Source organism: Bubalus bubalis, chromosome 4, assembly GCF_019923935.1.
Source record: "Bubalus bubalis isolate 160015118507 breed Murrah chromosome 4, NDDB_SH_1, whole genome shotgun sequence".
Taxonomy (NCBI): domain Eukaryota; kingdom Metazoa; phylum Chordata; class Mammalia; order Artiodactyla; family Bovidae; genus Bubalus; species Bubalus bubalis.
Window position 1 is genome coordinate 77,025,342 of NC_059160.1, and position 18,828 is coordinate 77,044,169.

The window sequence follows — 18,828 nt, forward strand, 5'->3', positions numbered from 1 at the left end:
TCATAGAGTTACAATTCACCTACCATGTTTTAACTCACCCATGTAAGATTGTACAGTTCAGTGGTTTTTAGTATTTTCTTATAGCTTTGTAACCACCGCCACAGTTAATTTTAGAACATTTTTCTCACCTCAGAAGAACTCATACACTTTAGCTGGCTCTCCCCGTTTCTTTCCAACCCCCACCTCCACCAACTTAAGCAGCCACAGATCTCCTTCCTGTCTCTGTACATTTTCCTGTCCTGTACATTGCACGTAAATGGAATATATGATCGTTTGTGACTGGCTTCTTTCACTTGGCATAATGTTTTCAAAGCTCATACATGAGGAAGTATTTATTAGCATCTTAATCCTTTTATTTCTGTAGAATATGTCACAGAATGGGTGTATCCCGTTTTATTTACATGTTTATCAGTTGATGGACATTTTGATTGTTTCTGCTTTTTGACTATTATGAATAATGGTGCTGTGAACAACACGTGCAAGTTTTTGTGTACGTATATATATTTCTCTTGGCTACATACATAGTAGAATTGTTTGGTCAAATGATGATTCTTTGTTTAATTTCTTGAATTGTCAGGCTGTTATCCAAAGCTGCTGTACCATTATATATTTCCACCAGCAATATGTGAGGGTTTCAGTTTCTACAAATTCTGGCAAATGCTTGTTATTGTTTGTGTTTTTATTGGTCTCATCCTCCTGTGTATGATGTAGATAGTTCACTTAAAAATTATCCTGGTGGTTAATGACATCAAATTTTGTGTGTGTACATATTTGGCCACAAATATGTGTGTGTTCTTTGGAAAAAAAAGTCTATTCAGATCCAGATCCTTTGTCTATTTTTAAATTAGTTTTAAACCAGTTTGTCTTTTTATTAACCAGTTCTAGCAGTTCTTTATTTTAGGTACAAATTCCTTACTAGGTATGTAATTTTTCTAATATTTCTCCCATTCTCTGGGTTTTATTTTTACTTGTTAAATTGTATAATTTTCATCAGAAAAGTTTTATATTTTGATGAAATACAGCATATTATTTTGTTCTTCATTCATGTTGAGAACTTAAGGTCTTGAAGATTTATTCCTATGTTTTCTCAGAGTTTCAGCTTATATATTTATGTTTATGGGCCATATGAGTACATTTTGTATGTGATATAAGAAAATGGGTCCAGCTTGATTCTTCTACGTGTGGGTATTAAGTTGTCCCAGCACTATTTGTTGAAAAGACTGTACTTTTCCCCATTGAATTATCTTGGCATCCCATCTAAAAATGACTATAAAATGTGAGGGTTTTTCTAGACTAAATTCTTCTTTGTTGCCATATCTATCATCATGCCAGTATGTCTATTGCATTGTGAAATCTTCAAGTCTGGAAGAATGAATCCTTCAACTTTGTTCTTTTTTCAAGATAGTTTTTATTAGTCTGAGTCCATTGAATTTCCATGTGAATTTTTGAAGTAGTTTGTCATTTTCTTCAGAGAAGCCAGACTGTTTTGAGTTAGCAGATCAGTTGGGGAGTATTGCATCTTACTTGCTCTGATCTGTGTACTGTCATTTCCATTTACATAGTTGATCTTTAGGTTTTTCAATAATGTTTTGTAGTTTTCAGAAGATAAGTCTTGTAATTCTTTTGTTAAACTCATTACTAAGTAATTCATTCTCTTTGATGCTTCATAAATGGCATTGTTTTCTTAATTTCATTTTCAGATTAGAAATGCAGTTGATTTTTGCATATTTATTTTGTACTCTGCAAACTTGCTGAACTCATTTACTAACTTATAAAATCTATTACAGAAAGTTTCCAACTTATGATTGCTCAATTTGAGTTTTCAACTTTGCAGTGGTACAAAAGCAATCAAGTAGAAACTATATTTACAGTTTTGAATTTTGATCTTTTCCCAGGCTAGCGATATTTACTAGGAAACTAGTGATGCTGGGCAGCAGCAACAGCAAACCCGCAGCTCCCCGTCAGCCACTTGGTCTTGAGGGGAAGCAACCAATACAGACATACCTTTTTATTGTGCTTTGAAGATATTTTGTGTTTTACAAATTGTAAGTTTGTTGCAACTCTGTGTTAAGTAAATCTGTTGGTGCCAATTTTTCCAACATTTGTTCACTTTGTGTCTCTGTGTCAGACTTCAATAAATCTTACAATATTTTAAACTTTTTTTATTGTTATTGTATTTCTTATGTGATCTGTTATCTGTGATCTTTTATGATACTATTGCCAAAAGATTATGACTTACTGAAGCCTCTGATGGTTAGCATTTTTTAGCAATAAAGTATTAATTGAAATAAAATTGATTTACAATGTTGAATTAATTTCAGGTGTACAGTGAAGTGACTCAGGTATGTGTGTGTGTGTGGACATGAATTTGAGCAAATTTGAGCACTCAATGGACATGAATTTGAGCAAACTCCGGGAGATAGCGAAGAACAGGGAAGCCTGGTGTGCTGCAGTCCCTGGGGTTGCAAAGAGTCAGATACGACTGAGTGACTGAACAACAACTACATTTCCATTGAGTCAGTGATGCCATCCAACCATCTCATCCTTTATCACCCCCTTCTCTCGCCCTCAGTCTTTTGCAGCATCACGGTCTTTTGGTCATTTCCAGTGAGTCGGCTCTTCGCATCAGGTGGCGAGAGTACTGGAGCTTCAGCTTCAGTGTTAGTCCTTCCAGTAACTATTCAGGGTTGATTTCCTTTAGGATTGACTAGTTTGATCTTGCAGTGCAAGGGACTTTCAACAATTCTCCAGTACCACAATTCAAAGGCATTAATTCTTGGGTGCTCAGCCTTCTTTATGGTCCATCTCTCACATCCATACATGACTACTGGAAAAACCAGTAGTCTAGCTTTGACTAGATGGACCTTTGTTGGCAAAGTGACATTTCTGCCTTTTAATATGCTGTCTATGTTTGTCATGGCTTTTTTTGCAAGGAGCAAGCATCTTTTAATTTTGTGGCCACAGTCACCATCCACAGTAATTTTGGAGCCCAAGAAAATAAAATCTGCCACCATTTCCACTATTTTCCCATTTGTTTGCCATGAAGTGATGGAATGGGATGCCATGATCTTAGTTTTTGAGTGTTGAGTTTTAAGCCAGCTTTTTCACTCTCCTCCTTCACCTTCATCAGGAGGCTCCTTAGTTCCTCTTTGCTTTCTTACATAAGGTGGTGTCATCTGCATATCTGAGGCTGTTGCTGTTTCTCCCAGCAATCTTGATTCCAGCCTGTGCTTCATTCAGCCTGGCATTTCACATGATATACTCTGCATATAAGTTAAATAAGAGAGTGATGGTGTACAGCCTTGACGTACTCCTTTCCCAATTTTGAACCAGTCCATTGTTTGATGTCCAGCTGTTCTAACTGTTGCTTCTTGACCTGCATACAGGTTTCTCAGAAGGCAGAAAAGGTGGTCTGGTATTCCCATCTCTTTAAGAATTTCCCACAGTTTGTTGTGATCCACATAGTCTAAAGTTTTAGCATAATCAATAAAGCAGAAGTAGATGTTTTTCTGGAATTCCTTGCTTTCTCTCTGATCCAGTGAATGTTGGCAATTTGATCTCTGGTTCTTCTGCCTTTTCTAAATCCAGCTTGTACATCTTGAAGGGTGTATGTGTGTGTGTATGTGTGTATATATATGTATACACACACACACACACACAAACATACATATGTATATACACCACATCTTTATCCATTCTTCTGTTGATGAACATTTAGATTGTGTTATTTATATTTTTGCAGTCTGACACTGCTTTTTGACTGGATTCTTTAATTGTTTACATTTAATACTATTACTAATGTAGTAAGATATAAAATCTGCCATTTTGCTCTGTTTTCTGTATGTTTTCATATATTGTCTGATGTTTTATTCCGCCTCTACTGCTTTCTAATTTTACATCAAATGGTGTTTTTCTAGTATAACATTTTAGATTCTCTAATGTTATTTTCACCATATTCTTTTGTATTATTTTCTTAGGAGTTGTGCTCAGGCTTACTGTATTCTTACTAGAATTTACTCTAGACACACTAGTTTTAATTCTAGTGAGATACAGAAATTTTATTCCTATACAGCTCTCTCTTCTCCCTTTTTGTGCTGTTATACATATGACAGCTAAATATTTTACAAACTCAACGGTATGTTGTTATTATTTCATATGTTTTTATCTTATTCAAGAAACTGAGAGAAGGGTGAGAATAAGGCTTGTCTTTTATTTTCTTGAATTTGATTTGCTAATATTTTGTTGAGGATTTTTACTTTATTTTTTTGAGGGATATTGGTCTTACAGGTTTTTTTTTTTTCTCCTTACATTGTCTTTGGTTTTGGTATCCATGTGATGGTAGTGTCATAAAAATGATAGGAATTATTATTTCCTGTCAATTTTGTGCTATTTTTCTGGAAGATTGTGTCAGATTGGCATTCTTTCTTTAGAAATCTTTGGAAGATTTACTGGTGAAACTGTCTGAACTTGGAGGAATTTAAGTGTGAATTCAATTTTTTCAATAGATTTAAGACTTTTCATGTTGTGTCTTAGTTTTAGAGATTAGAAGTCTGAAGTCAAGGTAGCAGCGGGTCCATACTTCTTCTCAAGGCTCTAGGAGAGAACCTTTATTGCCTTTTCTGCCTTCTGGTTGTCAGAAATCCTTGATGTTCTTTGACTTACAGCTATGTCACTCATATTTTTGCCTTCATTTTCATTTGGTTATCTTTCTTTTCTGTATATCTCTATGTCTCTCTCTCCTTTTTCTTAAAAAGATACTAGTCATCGAATTTGGGGCCCCCACAAATCGAGAATTATCTTCTTTTAATTTGACTGCCTTGGTGAAAACTTTATTTCCAAATATAATTACATTCAGAGATAACCAGGGGTTAGAACCTGAATATGTCTTTACTGGTACACAACTCAACATGCTACACTTATTACAGTTTATAATCTTGTCCCCACATACTGCCCTTTCCTTACACTCATCTATGCTGTAGTTGTCTATCTGCATGGCTCACATACCCCTTCAGACAGTGATGCAAATTTTGCTTTAAGTTATCACACGTGTTTTAAAGAATTTGAAAAGAAAAGACTAGGGATTGTTAGACTGTGCGTGCTAAGTTGTTTCAGCTGTGTCCGACTCTTTGTGACCCTGTGGATTGTAGCCCTCAAGGCTCCTCTGTCCGTGGGATTCTCCAGCCAAGAATACTGGAGTGGGTAGCCATTTCCCCCCTCCAGGGTATTGAACCCTGTCTTTTAAGTCTCCTGCACTGTAGGCAGGTTCCTTACCACTTATGCCAGCTGGGAAGCCTGTTAGACTATGACTACAGGCCAAATATACCTGCCACCTGCTTTTGTAAAGGAAATTTTGCTGAAATACAACCACACCTGTTAGTTTATTGTCTGTTGGTTCTCTTGTGTTGCAGGTGCAGAATTGGTTATTTACAACAGATTTTTTTGGCCTGCAAAGCCTAAAAAACATTTATCATCACAGTGGTCCTTTATAGAAGAGTTTGCCATCTCCTGGTGTGTTGTTTAGTCGCTCAGTTTTGTCCAACTCTTTGCGACCCCGAGGACTGCAGCATGCCAGGCTTCCCTGTCCTTCACCATCTCTCAGAATTTGCTCAAACTCATGTCCATTGAGTTGGTGATGCCATCCAACCATCTTGTCCTCTGTCATCCCCTTCTCCTCCCAGTCTTTCCCAGCATCACGGTCTTTTCTAATGAGTCAGTTCTTCGCATCAGGTGGCCAAAATATTGGAGCTTCAGCATCAGCATCAGTCCTTCCAGTGAATATTCAGGACTAATTTTTTTTAGGATTGACTGGTTTGATCTCCTTGCAGTCTAGGGAGCTCTCAAGAGTCTTCTCCAACCCCACAGTTCAAAAGCATCAATTCTTCAGCCCTCAGCCATGTTTATGGTCCAGCTCTCACATCTGTACATGACTACTGGCAAAACCATAGCTTTGACTAGACGGACCTTTGTTGGCAAAGAAGTGTCTCTGCTTTTAAAAATGCTGTCTAGGTTTGTCATAGCTTTTCTTCCAAGGAGCAAGCACCTTTTAATTTCACGGCTGCAGTCACCATCTGCAGTGATTTTGGAGCCCCCTAAAAATAAAGTCTGTTACTGTTTCCATTGTTTCCCCATCTATTTGCTATGAAGTGATGGGACTGGATGCTATGATCTTTGTTTTTTGAATATTGAGTTTTAAGCCACCTTTTTCACTCCTCTTTCACCTTCATCCAGAGGCCCTTTAGTTCCTCTTTCCTTTCTGCCGTAAGTGAAAGAAAGTGAAGTTGCTCAGTCCTGTCTGACTGACTGTGACCCCTGGACTGTAGCCTACCATGCTCCTCTGTCCATGAGATTTTCCTGGCAAGAGTACTGGAGTGAGTTGCCATTTCCTTCTCCAGGGGATCTTCCCAACCCAGGGATTGAACCTGGGTCTCCTGCATTGTAGGCAGATGCTTTACCATCTGTGCCACCAGGTAAGTCTTTCTGCCATAGGGTGGTATAATCTGCATATCTGACCTTATTGATATTTCTCCCGGCAATCTTGATTCCATCTTGTGCTTCATCCAGCTTGGCATTTTGCATGATGTACTCTGCATATAAGTTAGATAAGCAGAGTGACTATACGCAGCCTTGACATACTCTTTTCCTAATTTTGAACCAGCGTGTTGTTCTGTGTCAGGTTCTAACTGTCGCTTCTTAACCTGCTGTTATCATCAGGCTGGCCCTTTACAGAAAAGTTAGCCATCTCCCGGTCAATTATACATTGCCATGTATTTGCTATTTTTGTTGTTTTTCATTCAAGAAATCCTAAGCTTCATTATTTACGTTTGCACAAAGAAACTTCCTGTTTTTAGAACAAGTTGTCTCATGATCTTGTCTTTTTTTTTCCTCTGAAGATGTATTTCACCGTCATTTTTTGAGGGATACTTTTGTTCCATCTAGAATTCCATCTAGGTGACAGTTTGCTTGGTAGCATTTAGCTAGAGTTGAGTAGTAGCAACTACCTTCTTTCTGTTGTTTCCTTGGTATGGATACTAACTGTTATTTGATTTTTGCTGTTGTGCTTATGCTGTTTTACTTATTATCATAGATAAGGAGGAAAGTAAACATTTCACTTTGCCCGTGTCACTGTATAAAGTGGGAAAAACGACCAAGAAGTATGTGTTTCAGGAAAAGTTGGAGAGACAATATATTTTAATAACGTTTGGAATATTTAGGTATTTAAACTATGCCTATGCATTCTGTGCAAAGAGGGTGTCACCTTTTTGTTTTCTTTCTTGTCTTTTTCAAGGTTTGTGTTGGCATGCCCTGTAGTAGAATTTATCTTCAATATGCTTTCACACCTCAACCCATCCTTTTCTTTTGCAAACTAGATCATCTTTCTGTATAATTTCTCTCTTTCTCTAATAATATTTTGGCATGTATTTGCAGAGTCGTCTTTGCCCTGTCTTGCTGTGTTATAGCCAAGTCGCCTCAAGGTTAATTTAGCTTTGAATCCTGAGTCAGAAAACAGTAGATTCTGTTTTCTCTGGTTCTGTCAGTAATTAGTTGTGTGTATGACCTTGAACAGGGATGCTGTCACCAGACCACAGTTTCTTTATCTCTGAAACAAGGAGTTTCAACTAAATGTGCTCTGAGGCTTTTTCTTGTTCTTAAATTGCTATGCTTTGTTATCCTCTGGAAAGTCGTATTCTTGCTCTGAAAGTCTCTCCCAGGCGTTCTTATCCTTTTTTGGGCCATGAATGCCTTTGATTCTCTGTTGACACATGTGGACCCTTACTTAAAGTAATATTTTAATTGTGCAAAATTAAATATACATGCTGGTGAGGACACAGAATATGATTTTTAAGTAAAACTTTAAAACAAAATTTTTTAAAAATTTACTTTTAAAAAGTAAATTCAGTGATGTGCATCTCAACAGTGTCCAATGGTGTAGAGTAATTTTTAGGCTAGTAATGCACATAAAGGAGAATTTGAGACTTGAAGCAGCTGAAGTGTTTTGAAAATATCTGTATTTTCTAATGGTAAAAAAATCACAGCTGTAGATAATCTCACTATGGCTTGCTGGTTTGTTTGGTTTTTTTGACACTTTTTAAAAATTGGGGTGTAATTGATTTATAATATTAGTTTCAGTTATATAGCATAGTGATTCTAAATTTTTATAGATTATTCTTCATTTGAATTTGAAATAATGGTTATATTTCCTGTGCTATAGAGTATATCCTTGTAGTTTTTTATATGTAGTAGTTTGTACCTTCTAATTCCCTGTCCTTTTCTTGTTCCTCCCTTCTCTCTTGCCATAGAGTTGCATGGTAACCACTAGTTTCTTCTCTGTGTCTTTTTCTGTATTGCTGTATTCATTGCTTTATTTTTAGGTTCCACAATAAGTGATAAGGTACAGCATTTGTCTTCCTTTGACTTACTTGAGTAAGCATAATACCCTCCAGGTTCATCATTCATGTTATTTCCAGTGGCAAAATTTCATCCTTTTTTATGGCTGAATAGTACTCTGTTGTATATACACACACCACTTCATCTTTATCCAGTCATCTGTTGATGGACGCTTTTGTTGCTTGCTTATTTTGGCTCTTGTAAGTAATGCTGCTATAAATATGGAAGTGCAGGTATCAGTGCAAATTAGTGTTTTCATTTTCTTCAGATAAATACCGAAGAATGGAATTGGTAGATCATTGGTAGTTCTCTTTTTAGTTTTTTTGAGGAAATTCCATACTGTTTTTCACAGTGGCTGTCAAATTTACATTCCCACCAACAGAGTACAAGGATTCTCTTTTCTCCACATTCTTGCCAGCACTTGTTATTTGTGGTCTCTTTGATGATTATTGCTTATGTTTTTAATTAAAGATATGCAAAATATCAATTAGAGATTAGTAGAATAAAGATGTAACTTTTTTCCATCCAATTTCATACCCACTGTGTTTGATCAACAAATTCTGCATTAATTTTTTTTTAATTATTATTATTATTACTTTTGCTGTAGTGCACAGCTTGTAGGCTCTTAGTTACAGGAGTTGAACCTGGGCCACAGCAGTGAAAGCACTGAGTCCTAACCACTGGACTGCCAGGGAATTTCCAACAAACTAAATATTTTTAAAATCCAGATTAAAAATTCCTGCTCTTATTAGTCTGCCAGGACATTTAATTTAGTGTGTTAGGTGAACATAAATTGAGTTTAATAAACATTAAGTGCTTTTCTTAATGAATGAATGTTACTGTTAAAGATGTGGATGTTATTGCCATTTGTAACTTTGTGTTGTTCATTGCTTTATAATTCTGTGGAGAATAATTTGGAAACATAGTTTCTGACCCCAAGATCTATACAAATTGGAGTTTTTATTCCAGAAATAAATTCTCTAGTTCTGTGCTTCTTATGGGTCCTTCTTTTGTTTCTTTTTTTGTTTTTAAAGATTTATTTATTTAGAGGTGCAGACTCGAGAGCACGTGGGCCTAGTTGCCCTGCAGTGTGTGGATCTTCCTGAACCAAGAATCGGACTTGTGTCCCTTGCTTTGGCAGGTAGATTCTTAACTACTAGACCACAGTGAAGTCCTTCATATGGGGATTTCTAATTGAAACCTCCATTTACTACCTGGGGTATAGTGAGTGAAAGTCACTTAGTCATGTCTGACTCTTTGAGACCCCATGAAACTGTAGCCTGCCAGGCTCCTCTGTCCATAGAATTCTCTAGGCCAGAATACCGGAGTGGGTACCCATTCCCTTCTCCAGGAGATCTTCCCAACCCAGGGATTGAACCCAGGTCTCCTGCCTTGCAGGTGGATTCTTTACCAGCTGAGCTCCCAGGGAAGTCTTGGGATATAGTAAGGCTTGTTAAATATTTTTGCTAGGAAGTAGAAAATAACATGATTATTAATATCAAGAGTATTTGGCTGTTTTAATACTGAATAATTGTTCCAGAATCTCTGATAAATTTCTACTTGAAATAATTTGTCCAGCTAATATTTCTTAAAAGAGAAAACAAATATTTTTTGTCAATGGAACACTGCTATAGTTAGCCTTGATATGACATATGATAAAATGAATTTGGCTGTTATGCAGATTAAGCAGATAACACATTTTGTCTGTATTGCCTGAACTTTTTGAATTGTGGGATTTTGTCATTTTTAATTCATTAGCAGTAGAACAACTAAAGGTTGTAAAGGTTCTTTATAGTTTCTGTTCTCTTACTGCAGTGCTACTTGGCTGGAGTTGAGACTAAATAGATTCATACTCATACTTCTTGACTCTAGGTTTACTTCCATTTTCTCTCCTGGAAACATTTGTCTAAGGTTTTTTTTTTTTTTTTTTTGGTAGGATTTCTTAGTTGCCTCCCCACCCTATCCCCCACTTCACATAAAAAAAGAATATATTTTTTGTTAAATACATAATCAGTCATATACAGAAATGTGTTTGTGACACGTGTCCTTAACAAAATTCCACTTAACTGACATGCTTTTAAACCATTGCTTTCAATTCCTGTAGTCTAGAGTGTTCTGAACACTTACAGCTAAAGAATCATTCTAGCTTACTTATGTACCGTTTGCCCTACTGGGCTAGGTATATGCTAAGAATCAGCTGTTTTTATGCCATTGTTAATGCAACTTTTAACTTAAGTATAAGCTACTGAAATAATGAGGTAGGAAGAACTGTTGTTTAAGCTGTTTGTGTATATGCTCTGGAAAAATAGGGTGGATGCATTGGAAAGACTTTACATAAAATGATTTAAAAATTACTGAAGGATTAAGTGTGGATAAGCCTCAAGGTTTAGGAAGATTCTGGTTCAACTGCATAAAGTGTATTTTCTCCCATAATTGGAATAATGGCCGTTTGCAAGTTGGGGTTAATTCCTGAGCAAGTTCTGCCATTATTAAAATGTGAGATTCTGTTTAAGCTAGCTCTCTATAGGGTTGGTTGTTTGGTTCTGACCACACTACCCACAACTTGTGGGATCTTAGTTCCCTGATAAGGGATTGAACCCAGTCCCTTGGCAGTGATGGCAGAGTCCTAACTGGATTGCCAGAGAATTCCCCAAGCTAGCTCTCATTATGATTGAAAGATGGTACGGTAAGTAGTTCAAAATGTGATAGCCTGATAATAACTTTTAGGGGAACAAAGGGGGCTGTCCCCCTCTCCTTTCCTAAAGCCCTACAATCAGATTTCTCCTTGTATTTCACTGGCCAGAGTTGGTTCTAATGCCCTTACATAAATCATTTACTGAATGGGACTGGGAGGGGGCATTGTATTATCATATTAACTTAGACCAATCAGAATTTCCCCTTAAGTCATGTGGGTAAGGTTAAACCACTGAACAACCTTGGCAATCACAGGGAGGACCGTTAAGGAGTCACCCAGGAGTGTCTGCTATAGAGAGACAATTTAAAAGGTAGAAAGCATTTGCAGAAAGGCATAGAAAATGGACTTCTTAACGAATTTTGATGCTTCCTTAGAGAATTGTATGAAGATAAGGTACATTGGAGAAGGCAATGGCACCCCACTCCAGTACTCTGGCCTGGAAAATCCCATGGACGGAGGAGCCTGGTAGGCTGCAGTCCATGCTAAGGGTTGGACACGACTGAGTGACTTCACTTTCACTTTTCACTTTCATGCATTGGAGAAGGAAATGTCAACCCACTCCAGTGTCAACCCACTCCAGTGTTCTTGCCTGGAGAATCCCAGGGACGGGGGAGCCTGGTGGGCTGCCGTCTATGGGGTTGCACAGAGTTGGACACGACTGAAGTGACTTAGCAGCAGCAGCAGCAAGGTACATTGAAATTACTAATTTCTGTGTAAACAGGTTGACACAAAAGCATAGATTGACAATAGTAATCTAGCTTTAAAACTTAACAAAACAATTTAGCAGTTTGCCTTGTGACGTAGTGCCTGTTTTTTCTCTTAGTTGTCTGAAGCTGTGTCTGAAAGGATATTGTGGGTACTTTATTTCCTGATTCTAGAACTTTGAAACTCCAGCTGATAAATGTCTGTCACTTGTCACCCTGTTGCTGATTTCCTTCTTTTAGAATCATAGTGAGACTTGAGTAAAACTTTTGACAGCTGGAATTTCCCAGAATGGTTTCATTTTTCTTGAAACCATAATTGGTATGATAGATATATGTTATATCTATGATATTTATATGATATCCATCATAGCAGTTACATTTCATGAAGAAAGGGCACCTTTTCTTCATGAAACTGTAATTGGTATGAGATATATACGTGTGCGTTTATGTCTTTGGGGCTTCCCTTGTGGCTTCCCTTGTGGCTCAGCTGGTAAAGAATCCCTCTGAAATGGTTCGAACCCTGGGTTGGGAAGATCCCCTGGAGAAGGGAAAGGCTACACATTCCAGTATTCTGGTCTGGAGAATTCCATGCACTGTATAGCCCATGGGATCGCAAACAGTTGGACACAACTGAGCAGCTTTCACTTTCACTTATATCTTTGTGCGTGTGTATACATATCAGTTCAGTTCAGTTCAGTCGCTCAGTCGTGTCCGACTCTTTGCGACCCCATGAATCGCAGCACGCCAGGCGTCCCTGTCCATCACCAACTCCTGGAGTTCACCCAGACTCACATCCATCAAGTCAGTGATGCCATCCAGCCATCTCATCCTCTGTCGTCCCCTTCTCCTCCTGCCCCCAATCCCTCCCAGCATCAGAGTCTTTTCCAACGAGTCAGCTCTTCTCATGAGGCGGCCAAAGTACTGGAGTTTCAACTTCAGCATCATTCCCTCCAAAGAAATCCCAGGGCTGATCTCCTTCAGAATGGACTGGTTGGAACTCCTTGCAGTCCAAGGGACTCTCAAGAGTCTTCTCCAACACCACAGTTCAAAAGCATCCATTCTTCGGTACTCAGCCTTCTTCACAGTCCAACTCTCACATCCATACATGACCACAGGAAAAACCATAGCCTTGACTAGACGGACCTTTGTTGGCAAAGTAATGTCTCTGCTTTTGAATATGCTATCTAGGTTGGTCATAACTTTCCTTCCAAGGAGTAAGCGTCTTTTAATTTCATGGCTGCAGTCACCATCTGCAGTGATTTTGGAGCCCCCAAAAATAAAGTCTGACACTGTTTCCACTGTTTCCCCAGCTATTTCTCATGAAGTGATGGGACCGGATGCCATTATCTTCGTTTTCTGAATGTTGAGCTTTAAGCCAACTTTTTCACTCTCCACTTTCACCTTCATCAAGAGGCTTTTTAGTTCCTCTTCACTTTCTGCCATAAGGGTGGGGTCATCTGCATATCGGAGGTTATTGATATTTGCCCCGGCAATCTTGATTCCAGCTTGTGCTTCTTCCAGTCCAGCGTTTCTCATGATGTACTCTGCATATAAGTTAAATAAGCAGGGTGACAATATACAACCTTGACGCACTCATTTCCTATTTGGAACCAGTCTGTTGTTCCATGTCCAGTTCTAACTGTTGCTTCCTGACCTGCATACAGATTTCTCAAGAGGCAGGTCAGGTGGTCTGGTATTCCCATCTCTTGAAGAATTTTCCACAGTTTATTGTGATCCACAGAGTCAAAGGCTTTGGCATGGTCAATAAAGCAGAAATAGATGTTTTTTTGGAACTCTTTTGCTTTTTCCATGATCCAGTGGATGTTGACAATTTGATCTCTGGTTCCTCTGCCTTTTCTAAAACCAGTTTGAACATCAGGAAGTTCACGGTTCATGTATTGCTGAAGCCTGGCTCGGAGAATTTTGAGCATTACTTTACTAGCATGTGAGATGAGTGCAATTGTGCAGTAGTTTGAGCATTCTTTGGCATTGCCTTTCTTTGGGATTGGAATGAAAACGGACCTTTTCCAGTCCTGTGGCCACTGCTGAGTTTTCCAAATGTGCTGGCATATTGAGTGCAGCACTTTCAAGATTCACGTCAAGTGAATATGAGCTCAAATTATGGCACTTATCCAGCTTATTTACCTACCTCTTGACCTTGTGTAATTTTCTTATTGTCAGAGGTTTTTTCTCATCTGTAAAAAAAGGTAGTAATATCTACTTTATAGAATTATTTTTAGAGTTGAAGTGCACAGTACCTCATGCCTCACAAATGATACTTAATATTGCATTTCTAGGAAGAAATGTTAAGATAGTGGGCATATTTTTAAACCTAAAGTATTGAAACTCCAATACTTTGGCCGCTCTATATGAAGAGCTGACTCATTTGAAAAGACCCTGATGCTGGGAAAGATTGAGGAGGGAGAAGGGAAGGACAGAGGATGAGATGGCTGGATGGCATCACTGACTTGATGGATGTGAGTCTGAGTGAACTCTGGGAGTTGGTGATGGACAGGGAGGCCTGGCATGCTCTGGTTCATGGGGTCGCAAAGAGTCGGACATGACTGAGCGGCTGAAGTGAACTGAACTGATTGAATATATTAGAAGAATTTTTTATTAGAAATTTCTCGTAATGAAGTTTTACTGGAATTTTTCATCTACTTCTGAGTATTTCCTTCTGCACTTGCATTATATGTATTTTAACAAAAGAAATCTTGTGCTTTTAAGAAGCAGTTTAAAAATTAATCTTTTAGGCCCACCATTATTTTTCAGAGGTAGAGTAAGAGGCAAGGAAATGGTGCATTGGCATGCATAGGAAATGTAAAGTGCTCTTATACATTATTCTCGATATATATAATGTTTCTTTTTTGCCTAGTACTTACACTGAGGTGAAAACATTTTTTAATTTCACTCTGCTATAAAGTCTTAACCCTGGCTATACATTAGAATCATCTGGAGCACTTAAAAAAAAAAAACAAAAAAACTGATGACCAGGTTCCAAAGATAGGGGCAAGGGTATATCAATATTTCTTAAAAACAACAATAACGGAAAACCCCCCCAAAACCCTCAGTGATTCTGATATGCATTCTGTGATTAAAAACTGTAAATCCTTCAGCCTGTTTCTGTCCTGTATAAATAGGCCTGTTGTCTCTTCCTGTCTGTGTTAGTGCCCTGGACAGTCATGTACCAGTGCCTTGAAGAGCATCTGTGGCTGTTCCCTTGTATTTCATGCAAAAAGTAGTCGACCAGTAGCTGCAGCTTTGTGTTTTACAAAAAATAAACTTTGAGGAGTTGGCAGAATATCTGTTAGTTAATGTTCACTGACTATGTTATCTTTAAATGGAGAGCTATGATTATTCTTCTCTGCTTTCTACTTAAGCTTTGTTTTAATATTCTTATGAAACCTGGAAAAAATTAGTTTTGAGGTTTCAAGTACATGCTTTAATATATAACTGGCTTTCTATATTTATATTAAGAGCAGCATCTTAATGAGGTAATTTGGTGAGCTTAATTGTTACAAATTTGGTAATTAAGTCTAAATAGTTGATATGAACTAGTTAGTTTTTAATATCACCCTATCAGAATGAACAGCTTATATAAATTATGAGAAAAAATATATGTATTACTTATAAGAATTGTTAGTATTAAAGTTGCAGTTTTCAGATTTCTGTCCCATATGCTATATTCAGTTGCTGGTATAAAATAAAATTATTTGTTGACTGTACAGCCATTTTTCAAGGGAGAATACTAAGAAAGGAGCTCTTATATATTCTAAAGAATTTGACTTACAGATGATAACTTACACAGATTTCCTTGTTGAATCAATAGAACCAGTAAGTCCCTTCTAGTAAATTGTGAGACTAAGTGTTTTTTTTTTTTCCTAATTTTTTTGGCTGTACCATGTGGCATGTGGGATTTTAGTTCCCCCACCAGGGATTGAGCCTGTGCCCCCTGCATTAGAAGTGTGGAATCTTAACTACTGGACCACCAGAGAGGTCCTGAGACTAATACTACTTGGTCTTATTTTAGAGGGACTGCTTTGGTGGTAGCTGCTTCCTCCTTGGAAACCTTTGTGGATTTGTAACTAACTGCAGTGAATGGTACAAAAACATTTCATTAATTCTGATAACTTTATTTAGCTATAAACTTGCAGAAGATTGTTGCTGTTCAGTTGCTGAGTTGTGTCCAACTCTGTGACCCCATGGACTGCAGCAGGCCTGGCTTCCCTGTCCTTCACTATTTCTCGGAGTTTGCTTAAACTCATGTCTAGTGAGTCAGTGATACCATCCAACCACCTATCCTCTGTTGTCCCCTTCTTCTGCCTTCAGTCTTTCCTGGCATCGGTGTCTTTTCCAATGCTTCAGTTCTTCACAGAAAATTAGTGAGTACTAATAGTTTGGCCATTTACACATTCAGATTGTTAAATGCATCTGGTAGTCTGATCTAATTAAACAGCTATTTACTGAAATGAGGTTTTTGTATTGTAAATTTATTTCAAACTTTTGATCTTACTCATGAGCTAGACTTGGTAGATATTACTACCTTTATATGAAGTAATTGAATCACACAGAGGTTAAGCACCTTACCTAAACATATAAGTAAGTTTCAGGCAGAGGAAGACCCCCTGATTGTTTTAATTTTGAGCCCCAATTTCATTTAAGACTAAAACAAATGAGGAGCGTTTAATTTGAAAGCCTGTGGTTCAGAAATTATTGCACTTTTGTCATTTACGTTCAGTAGTATTTGATTTTATTTGGAACTTTTAAGACTTGGTAGTAGATATTTTCTGGCTTGAGATGCTGGGCCTTTAGACTGTTAATTTTTTAACTTATCCATCCCTGGCTTGCAAAGATCCCCTGGAGGAGGGTATGGCAACCCACTTCAGTATTCTTGCCTGGAGAATCACCATGGACAGAGGATCGTGGCGGGCTACAGTCCATGGGTTGCAAGAGTCAGACATGACTGAGCGACTAAGCACACACAGCACATCTGTCAGGTACCTACAGCCTCCTTGAAATACATGTGACATAACTACATAGATACATTAGAGGTAGTGTGTCAGGAATGGTACCAGTGGAGAAAATGGAAGACACGCAAAATTAAGTTATAAAGCATTAAATTACAACAACCAGTAGTAAGTGGATTTTCGTGTCCGACTCTTTGCGACCCCGTGGACTGTAGCCCACCAGGCTCCTCTGTCCATGGGATTCTCCAGGCAAGAATACTGGAGTGGGTTGCCATTTCCTTCTCCAGGGGATCTTCCCAACCCAGGGATCGAAACCAGGTCTCCTGCATTGGAGGCAGACGCTTTAATCTCTGAGCCACCAGGGAATCCCTAAAAGAATGGTTATTATTTATAAATAATGATTTATTTTGTTTTTCTTTGTTGGTGACTTTTCACTTTGCATGTTAATCATAGACCCATGAAACCTGTATTATTGAAACATTCAGGAAAAACTATTTTTAGTTAATGTGACATTTTCCCAGACTAAGTTTGGTATGAAACAGAAATTCCTGAGTTTTATTTATTTTTATTTTGTCTGCCCACATTTCTTGTGTATAACATAAGTCATCAATTCAGAATTTTGTAAACATTTATCTATGTGATCGAACCAAAAATTAGGTCAGAGAATAGTTTATAAAATCTTTGTAACTACAGCCTACCTACTAACAAGAAAACATTTCTTTGAAACAGTTCTGGAATTTGAGAAACCTAAGATTTAAAAAATAACAGCTGTGTGCCTTTGCTTCAGCTTTTGTTGAGCTTCAGTGAAATTGGTTACATCTGGTAATGTGTTCTAATTAATACCTTATCTGGAATATAAATATCCTCTATATCAGAAAATAAAACCTGCCTAACAAGTTCAGCTCTTTTAACCTGACCAAATTCACATAGTAGCTTAGTTGAGTGTGGTAATAACTACCAAATTAAAATCTTTTAGATATCATTCCCAACCTCCAAAATGTTTGGGCAGTGTTATGACGTACTACTGAGAAATAAAGTGAGAGGAAAAAAATATGGGAAAAAATCAACTGTAATTGTCCACTTTCCTAAATGGATTGCTTTGACACAGAACATTGGAGCTGCACACATTAAAAAAAATTCATGTAAATTGATCACTTTATTTTACAGACTAGGAAACTGAAGACATAGAAGAGATTGGTCAGGCTAATACTCACTAGAATTCAGATTGTCTGGTTCTTGTTCTGTTCAAGGTATAATATTTTTGTATGATAATGATATATAGAACTTAATAGAATATGGAGACTAAAGTTAATGATTATTTCTCCTCTCTAATAAAGTAAATTTTCTAGAAATTTTACCACTGATTAACCAATTTCTTGTTTTGAGAAATCTTTTTTTGAAATAAAAATCAGGGTTCAGTTTGTGTTTATTTAGAGAATATTAGGTGCTTAATTTTTGTTAGCCTCATATTAGGGAAAGGCGTAGGATGAATAAGCCTACTTTTTTTTTTTTCTTATGTAAGATTTGGTTTATAGTTTCCCTTTTACTGGTTTCTTGTCAAATTTAAGCAGATAACATGACTAAATCTATTTTAAGAGTTTTTAACGGAGTTAAGGCATAAAATGTTTATCATTTCTACTGGTATATTCAGTAACTTATTCTAAAAGTATCTTGAATATGATAGAAGTTATTGCATGAGTAGACCCTAGTGATGTATGTATTACATGCTTTGCATTTTTGAAATTTAATTCTGTTATCAGTCTGTTAAAATGATTGGAGATCCTTATTCAACTAGTTATTTGGAAATATTTAGTACAATATGGAGGCTTTAGAAAATCAGCTTTGTTTACATTGCTTACAAATCTTTTAAATATTACTTTATCAAGCTTGATATATGTAGCATTTTACAGACTTATTTTCAAGCAACATACAACATACCAGTTAAATGATCCATCTCTAATAATCTGAATGATTACCTTATTTAAAGTGTTTCATGGTTGAGAACAAACTGGTACCGGTAGAGGTATCTCTGACTCTATTCCAGTACTGCATAGTTTGTTCCAGCTGTTCCTCCTTG

General features: G+C 37.3%; 1 protein-coding gene across 7 annotated transcripts in view; it reads left to right on the forward strand.

Annotated features, from left to right (window-relative positions):
• Positions 1 to 18,828, forward strand: part of CNOT2 (CCR4-NOT transcription complex subunit 2) — a 132,054-nt gene that overhangs the window by 20,007 nt on the left and 93,219 nt on the right. The gene's annotated exons all lie outside the window — the stretch shown is intronic.